The following is a 9,146-nucleotide window of genomic DNA, read 5'->3' on the forward strand; positions in this document are numbered from 1 at the left end:
TCTCTTTTTCTCAAAAAGTTTCTCACCAAGTTCAATGCACTGTAGAAACTCATTCAAATATTTTATAGTGAGTCATATTTAGCTTTGGTGTATTGCTTCATTCGGGGCAATAATGAGGCTTGAATAATGACACTTGCGAATGGAATAAATATACTATGGAATAATAACAGCAGATTCCTCTATCCCTCACTTTGACTAAAGCAATAAACACTTTTAAGGTTTTAACACACATGGGGATATCATATATACACCAGCTCCAGTTTCTGCTGTGCTATCGCTCTTCTTGCTTGTAAGTGATAGCTTACTGTTCAAACTGCATTTTATTCAGTCAGCATTATCTCGTAATATAAATTGCCTAAATTTTAGCAGCTGAAATGTGTATGGTCTAGACTATAGGACACAAAAGAGACAATCCTTAGCAATACTGAAAACAACTGTGACTTGTGTATCTGAATTCTAGTTTCTCTTGAATAATGCTCATTTATGAAATTGAGATGTTTGCCTTACTGTGCCAAATATAGCTTACATTTGTATAATACTTCACTCCAAAAAACATCAGATTTATAGTAGGGCTTTTATTTTTACAAAGAATTAAAAAATCATATCTAGATTTCAGCCAAAAATAAATTTAAGTGATTTAGTTTAACTCTCTCTTTATAGAGTAAGAATCTATATCAGTTATGTTTTCAAAATGAAACTGATCTGAAGTAGTAACCCTGGGTGACTAGAAAATATATTTTCTTTTCAGTTAAACACAAATATGATCAAAGAAAACTGAAAAATATTATATATTCTAAAGTTTAACACCCCACTAAGATCTGCACAGGAATATTTTAAGTTTTGTGATCATTACATACATCTCAGCCCTTTCAACATTTCTGTTGCTCTTTCTCATACACTTGGATAAATACCAAGTAAATATATTTAAAGGAAAGAAATATGGAAATATTTGACTTATTTCAGATCATATGTGGCATATTGAAATTATTTAACAGCAATTTAAATTGTTTGTAATCAAATAAGAAAGCATGTTAGCAATTTAATTGGATCCATGGAGTTTGAATGCATTTCCTATGCAGAGTTGTTAAGCTGTAATCCTAACAATGGGCTGGTGCTAATCCTGTCCTTTTATTCATTTAGAGAGGGGACTTACCAAATGAAAAAAATAGTGGAGAGGGCCTGCCTGGGTTTATATAGAATTATAGCACATTATATTTCTGGCTTTTGTTTTATCTGTATGCTTTATTTATTAAAAATGTAAATCTTCACATAGCCTTATCAAACATCACTCAACATAAATTGCCCTAAAACATTTTGATCCTTTGAAGGCCTCTGAAAAGCCAAAGTAGGTAACAATTAGATCATATTTTCAGGTCTATGCATGTTGCTGATAGAAGAGATCCAGATATGTGCTTTACTTGCAAAGGAATTTATAGACAATGATTTCAAGGCCGTAGGTATTAATAATTAAGAAAATGTAGCAATTGGCATTATTTTAACATGCTATAAATATACATATGTACACATATGTATTCTAAATACACAGTGTATGTATGCACATTGGGTAACTAAAACAGCACTTCAATGCAAACCAAAAGGATGTTAGTGTCAGGCAATGGAAATAAGTCAGCCCAATTTAGAGTTGCTGGGGCATATTTAGTGAAGGGATGAATACGATTATAGAAGAAGCAGAAAAAACAGTGAAACATTGCCACAAAACAGTCCAAGAAGTCCAAAATCTCAGGAGATAACAGTGGGCTATTTCAAAAGATCGGAGATTGCATTCAAACAGCCCTAAGTTTGAATCCTGACTCAAATGCTTAGCTGTGACATTTATGACGTTTCTAAGAGTTTTAAACCTTGTATCTGTCTTAGCGTGGGCTGCAAAACAAAATACCATCGACTGGGTAGCTTGAACAACAGAAATTGATTTCACATAGTTATGGAGGTTGGAAAGTCTAAGATGAAGGTGCTGGGTCATTTGGGGCTATTGAAGGCTCTCTTTCTGGCTGTGTTCTCATGTGACTCTCTTTTGATGTGTGCATGTGAAGGGAGAGAAAGAAAGATTTCTCTTTTCCTTTTCTTGTAAGGGCATTAATGCCATCACGAGGGCCCTACCCTAACCCTAATTACTTCCCAAAGTCTCCACCTCCAAGTACTGTCATATTGGGGGTCACAGTTTCAGCATACACATTTAGGTGGGTGAGGGGACACAAACATACAGGCTATCACAGAATTCTCTGGAAATGGCATACAACAGGCTTTGTTTGAATTGTGAAGATCAGAACAGAGTGAACTTGGTGCTGTTGCTGCTGCAGTTTATGAGCCTCAAGGGAAGGAGTCAACAATGGATCAAAACAAAATGGCCTCTGCTGGCAGAGGTCCAAGGCAAGAACACTCAAATTCAAATGGAATGTGATAGAAGATGTATAAGGAACAAAAGAACTGACAAATGGTTTTGAACTCTTAGCTTATTATCTATTTTTAAGATATGTAAGAAGTGGACAGAAAATTGAACGTGCTTTTAAAGAGAGAAGCAAATTACATTGGTAAAAATCGTTGGAGTGCTATGGCATTTCTCATCCTCCTCTTAAACCAAATAAGGAGAGTTTCACAAGAACCACAAACAAAGCTTCCTATATGTCCTCGGGTTTTACAGGCCACAGAAGTGAGCCTGAAACACATCTGAAAAATGTGATGCTAAAAGAATATCATGGTTTGCTTGAAGTGGCAGAATAGGCGACGAGGCAAAAGATATACCTTTCCCTCGGACCAGATGTGGGCTGCAAGAGAATCTGTCAGGTTCTGCAAGGACCTCACCCAACTGGACTAAGACTGAGAAGGCTGTAAGACTATACAAGTGTCCTGTTAGGGCCAAAGCTGAGTTAGTGTAGCGGATGGCATAAAGGTCAGCTGGAGGAGACCTCAGTAACAAGCAGTTGGAAGTTGATGGAGTGGGAGAAGGGATTCTCTGAAAAACAGAAAATTATTTCAAGAAAGAAGTCAGTAGTGAATGTCTGCCAGGTTGAGAAAGGGCCAACAGCAGATCTAAACAGAATTAAGCTCCACTTCTGACCGCAGATCACCTCTCCTCTGATTGAATCTTTGATGGGGACTGTAGGATCAGAAGATGGAACTAAGGAGGGAGGGAGGAATTGGCAAAGGAGGACATAATCTGATTTTTTTTTAAGTGCATACTTCCAGACCCGAAGCAGCAGCCAGTGAGAGTGGGAGAGAAACCTTAATATATTTGAGGTTCAGAGTTCTGATTATTATACTAACTCATGACTTTAAATTAAACTATTTTGAGGCTTAGAAATAACTGAGAACCTACTCATGAATTGATCCCTGAAGCACACAGAATCAAGCTAATGAGTAAGTTTGAAAACTGGGAAAATAAATGAAGTTGCCTTATGACTTGCATACGGAGACCAATATGTTTAATAAAATAGTTACACTACTGCATAGTGATTAATACTAATACTTCTATATTAAACAGTTTATAGTACACTAGTATTCCTTTTATACTTTCAGGAAATATTATATACTTTACAAAAATTTTCCCACCTTGTAAAATTAAAATGAACTTTTAAAGATTTTAGCATATAAATGTACTGTGAAAATTCTATTTATGTAGAAATTTGCGCCTATTGCCTCCATTCCCAAAGGTTAGGTATTATTGTCTCTGGGCATATCTTCAAAAACTTAAAGAATATACTACTCATGGATCAAAAAAAACACAGATTTCATTAACTAACTAACGTTCTTCTGGGCTTTGAGATCTACTTAGTGGAAGTGCAAGTCATTGAGTTTCAGTTCTATTTGCATTTATGATGCTGCTGAAGAACAAACCCCTCTCAGGAATATCAATTATTAAAGAAGTATCTTCAGTCTAGCAGATAATCAGTAAGGAAGCCAACAAATAAAGCAACCCCAGGGATATGTTCTTCCAGCCTTCTGTCTGAAGTCCAAGGTACTTTTCTGGTTTACATAGCAGCTGTTGTCAGTGTCACTAAGAACAAAGCAAAAAGGATGCCAGAATTTTTTGAAGTACATTTGATTGCCTTTTTGAGTGTCATGAGGAAACAATATTTATTTTACTTACTGTTAAAAATATGAAGAGAAAAATAGGCATCTATCCATGTTTTTCTCTGGAAGTGGTTTTTTTCATAATGTATGTTCTTATTTTTAAAAATACCTCTAGAAATATTTTAAGTCCCTTTATATAAAATATTTCTTTGGTCACCAGTAGGGCATCACTCTGACTCTGTACTTTATCTTTAAGGTTATGTAAGGAACTATAGATTTCAAGGTTGCTATAAGCGAATAGATAATAGCGTTAATAATATTGTGCATGAAATATTTTTATACAGAAAATAACAGAGTATATTGGTTAGGATTTAAAATTATCACCAATTATCATAAACATGTATATATATTATTGCTTTTTTATTACTTTATACTATGTGATAAAATGTACAATTTTAAAGCTGAATTTTGGAAATTACTGAAAAATTGAATTTTAAATGTGGTAACAGCATTGACTCAGCCGTAAGTTCTAGAGATTTATACATAAATTTATAAAACCTATGGCTCGAAAGTTAAAATGTTTATAAAAGAATGTTATTTAATACTTAAGAATCACATAATTTCTTTATACCATAACTCAGAATAACAAGAGATCAAGAGTTTCTATTTTTTCACAAATACATTCCTAGAACTTAGAACGGTAACTGAACTTAATGCTCAAAAGATATTTATTAAATGAATAAAAAGGAGAATCATAACTACTGATACAGTATTGGTATCAGGTACTGATAACTCTTACTTTGGAGTCAGACAGAAAATAGTTTAAATCCCAGTTCAGCCATTAAATTCTTTTATTATTTAAAGAAAGATAATCTGGAACTTATTTCCAGATTACCACCTAATTCATAATGTCATTTCATTGGACCACCTGGCATGTAAATCAGCATTAAAAGATACAATTGGAATTGGCTAGAATGCACTCTATAGGGAGGTGTCTTCAGCCATTGGCTTTTCAGCCTTCTACCAACTCTCCCAGGGCTGCACTGCCTGAGCTGGGAAGCGCCTCTGTCTTAGCTGCCTCTACCTGGGTAGCCACTTCCTCACCCACCACAAGACCTTCAACCAGAGCCTGGCCGAGTGGAAGCTCTTCATCTACAACTGGACTACCAGAGAATTCCTGGAGTTCACCGCCAAACGCTGCAGCTTGATCTTGCTCTTCTACCAAGTCTTTCATGGGGACCTGGCTGTACTCTTTTCATTCACAATGTGAGCTATGCTTTGGGCTCTGAATGATGAAGTTCTAAATTATCGTGACCAGATTCCTAGTCCAGGACTTCTGATTTTTCCAAAACCAGTGACTGCATTGGAACATACATTATGTCAGATCCAAGTTCCTATAAAGGGTGCATGCATTGAAGACCTTTTAAAGTTTCTAAAGCCATATAATCTAGAAGAAAAGAATCACAGTTTGTCCTGACAGAGCACTTTTTGAATGAAAAGGTCCAGTGTGTGTTGCATATCAGTTTCTTGTTTACTTCAAGTATGCAGTTGGGTGAATTATCCTGATTTTGGTTATTTCAAGTGAAACTTGTATTTTTGTAAAAATAAATAGAATACTGTAATTGGATTAAAGTTTCAAGGAGAACTAAGAAGAGCATGTATTTCAAAGGATGAAAACACAGCAGTTTTATGAACTTATCCTCCCAATGGAATTATAAACTTAAAATACTTTCCATAGATATTTACAGCCATTTGTTGCTGTTCGGGTCATCTCTGATCCTAACAATACTGGGAAAGAAATAATAGTCAGGTGCAGGATTAATGGATCATCCAAACTGAAAAACCAGGATGGTGACAAGTTTTTAGGACTAGTTGTGTTCACTATCACAATGTATTCATAGTATTAGTAGGTTATCTCCACAGAGTAAATGCTGTGTTGTCTGTTTTCATTTTGTATAAATTAGATCTGCCATTGTAGTTATAAGTATACCTTGGAGAAAGGTGGAGTGGTACATGACACTGGGGTAACATCATAATATACTTCCATATCATCATGTTCAGTGTCCTCCAAAGTAACTACCAATTTCCTTTGCTGCCTTTTGAACCAGTGTGCCGTCACTAGGTAAGGACAGTAAACACTTGATTTTAAACACACAGAATTGGGGACTGGTCCTATTTTTATAATGTTTAATTGCCAAGTGTCTAAAGTTTAATGTGCTGTGCTATATAAATACTTTATGGATTTAATACTGGATAGTGTGTGTGTGTGTGTGTGTGTGTGTATATATTATATTTTAAAGTTTGGAGGATAAAATAGTACCTGACCAATATCAGGTGACTTTATTGCTGCAAGGAATGTAATATATGGAGAAGTTCTGTATGTAAGGAATAAAAAAGAAAATAAAAGTGGATTCAAAAATGTTGTCTTAGATTCTTTGTAAAATTATTATTATTATTATTATTTTTTACATGCTGAATTAGACTGGATCTTTTTGATTAAGAACACAAAGTTTTTGTTGTAAAATACATAAAAGAAATAGCAATGGGATTATTTTAGTGCTGTGACTATATTTCATAAAGTATATTAGGCCAGAAATGAAACAGCATTTTTGGTTAGCCAGTATAAAAATGCACCTAATTTTTTATGAAATTAAATTCATAAAATTTAAATTGTACAATAATTTGTCAGCTTGTTACTCTTTTTATTTAGCAGACCGTGGACTCTGATAAAAATATAAGTTGTGAAATATAAAAAATGTATATGTGCTGTTATTAAAAAACATAACTTTAAAAGGAAGGAACAAATATATTTTAATATATTGAATAACAAGATCAAATTCTGTTTATTTTTCTTGTAAAATCAATTTATTTTAATTGATCAACTATGGTAACATTTTATAGTGACTTAATATAATCTAAATGTATCAAATTATGATAAATAGGCTATTCATAATTTTCAAAGAAGTTCTATTTAATAGAATATTTGACAACTCCTTAAAGATTATTATAATTAGTTTAACTAGCATCAGCCTGCAGCTATATACTTAGAAAAGTTTTCCCGAGGCTTTGTCATCATTTTTTGTCTTAACGATTTTATTGACTATATTCCAAACTTTTAGGTGTAGAAATATAATTTCTTTTAATTAGAAGTTAAATTTTGATACCCGAGGGAGTTAAAACTTAAAATGGTGTTTTTTATAGTACTTCTGAAAGTCTTAACCTCTGGTGAGTATTTAATGTAAATAGGCAAATTTATATTTGAATTTTAACACAATCTTCCTCTGGATTTGGAGAATTTACATAAATTCTACTCTTAGTTTTTTTTTCTTTAAAACAGAAATATTTTATACAATTCTATGGTGATAAATGATGACAATATTGATTTAAAACATTTCCTGACACACAGTAGGTGCACAACAATTTTAGTGTCCTTTTTTTCTTGAAAATGCTTTTCTTGCAAATTTTGATGATCCCTAGTAACTAAGTCTACATTTTTTTTCTATGAGAGAGAAATTAAATAATTAATTTGGAAATTAGTTTTGAATATTTTCATTACACTTTTCTGTCTCACTGTGTTTCTCTTTGATCTTTTTCTCGCTAAATGGTCTCTTTTGGAAGAAAATTAGACTTTTTTGTTGATAATGAAAATATTGTTTAGTATGTTAATGTGTAGAGGCAAAACAGCATTAAAGTTCAGAAAAAAAATGAAATCAAGATCTTTGGGGTAGAGCTGGAGCATTCAGCATTAAGACTATCCACTCACAGGTTCTCAAAATTTCTAGGAAAGAAGCATGGGGAAAAGTGAGGGAGTTTAATAATCTGTAATACATTATTCATGATGCCTTGCAATATGCCTTCAGCACCATACACTTGAGTATTATTTAATTCCATCTTCTCCCAAATCCAATTAATTGTCAAGAATTTTCAAACCTATCTCCAATACTTGATGAATATCTGTCTCTATATATTCATCCTCATTATCACTACTCTAGGCACAATTTTCTCCAAGTTATTCTGCTCAGAATTGCAGTGCAAAAGTACTTCCCAGTGTCCATCTGATGATGTTTGCTATTAACCGAATGTTTGACTTCACCCCTCTCTCAATCGTTATGTGGCAGTCCTAATTCTCAATGTGATGATATTTGGAGGTAGGGCCTTTTGGATGTAATTGAGTTTGGACGTGTTCCTGGGTACGGAGTCCCCATGATGGAATTGGTGCCTATCATAGTTAATTTTATGTGTTGAATGGATCTTAAGTGCCCAGATATTTAGCCAAACACTTCTGGGTGTATCTGTGAGGGTGTGTCTGGATGGAATTAGCATTCGAATCGCTGGACTCAGTAAGGCAGTTTCTCCACCTGAGGTCAGTGGTCATTTTTCAGTCCTGAATAGAACCAAAAGGCAGAAGAAAGAATTCAGCCCTTCCTGCCTGATTGCTTGAGAGGAATATCTTCTTCCCTTGGTACTTCAGGTTCTAAGGTTGTCACACCCAAACTGGAATCTACTTTTTGACTTTGCTGGTTCTCAGGCCTTTCTGCTTATACTAATACCACAGCTTTCTCATCTTCAGCTTGCAGATGGCAGATCACAGGACTTCTTAGCCTCCATAACTGTATGAGCCAATTCCTTATGACAAATCTCTTTATTTACATTTATAAATCTACAGTCAGTCATTCAGGTCCATGGGTTCTGCAATCATGGATGCAACCAGAATCAAAAATAGTTTTTAAAAAATGTTACGTTATTGCTGAGATGTATTATGTAGGTGGGCCTGCAATGGTTGCATCTGTACTGCACATGTACAGACTTTCTTGTCATTTATTTCTTAAAGAATATAGTATAGCAACTAGGTATTATAAGTAATTATAAGTAATCTAGAGATGATTTAACCCTTTTCTTGTTTAGAAGAAAAAAGTGCAGCTCGCTGCCAGTGTTCATTTAACATCATGCATGAGAATGCTGTGTTTTCTAAGATTTGACATTTTCAGCAATTAAGAATTACTATATTTTGTAAATAGACCACTACTGAAAGCAGAATGCTATAAATAGAATGATGTCATTTGTTTCCAAAGACTATTGATATATTACAACAGTGCAAACATAATGATAAAAGTAAG

General features: G+C 34.0%; 1 pseudogene; it reads left to right on the top strand.

The window, feature by feature from the left end:
* The first annotated feature begins 2,347 nt into the window (after positions 1–2,347).
* Positions 2,348–5,930, top strand: LOC102886726 (annotated as a pseudogene).
* Positions 5,931–9,146: the final 3,216 nt, after the last annotated feature.

This window comes from Pteropus alecto, unplaced genomic scaffold, assembly GCF_000325575.1.
Source record: "Pteropus alecto unplaced genomic scaffold, ASM32557v1 scaffold81, whole genome shotgun sequence".
Taxonomy (NCBI): Eukaryota; Metazoa; Chordata; class Mammalia; order Chiroptera; family Pteropodidae; genus Pteropus; species Pteropus alecto.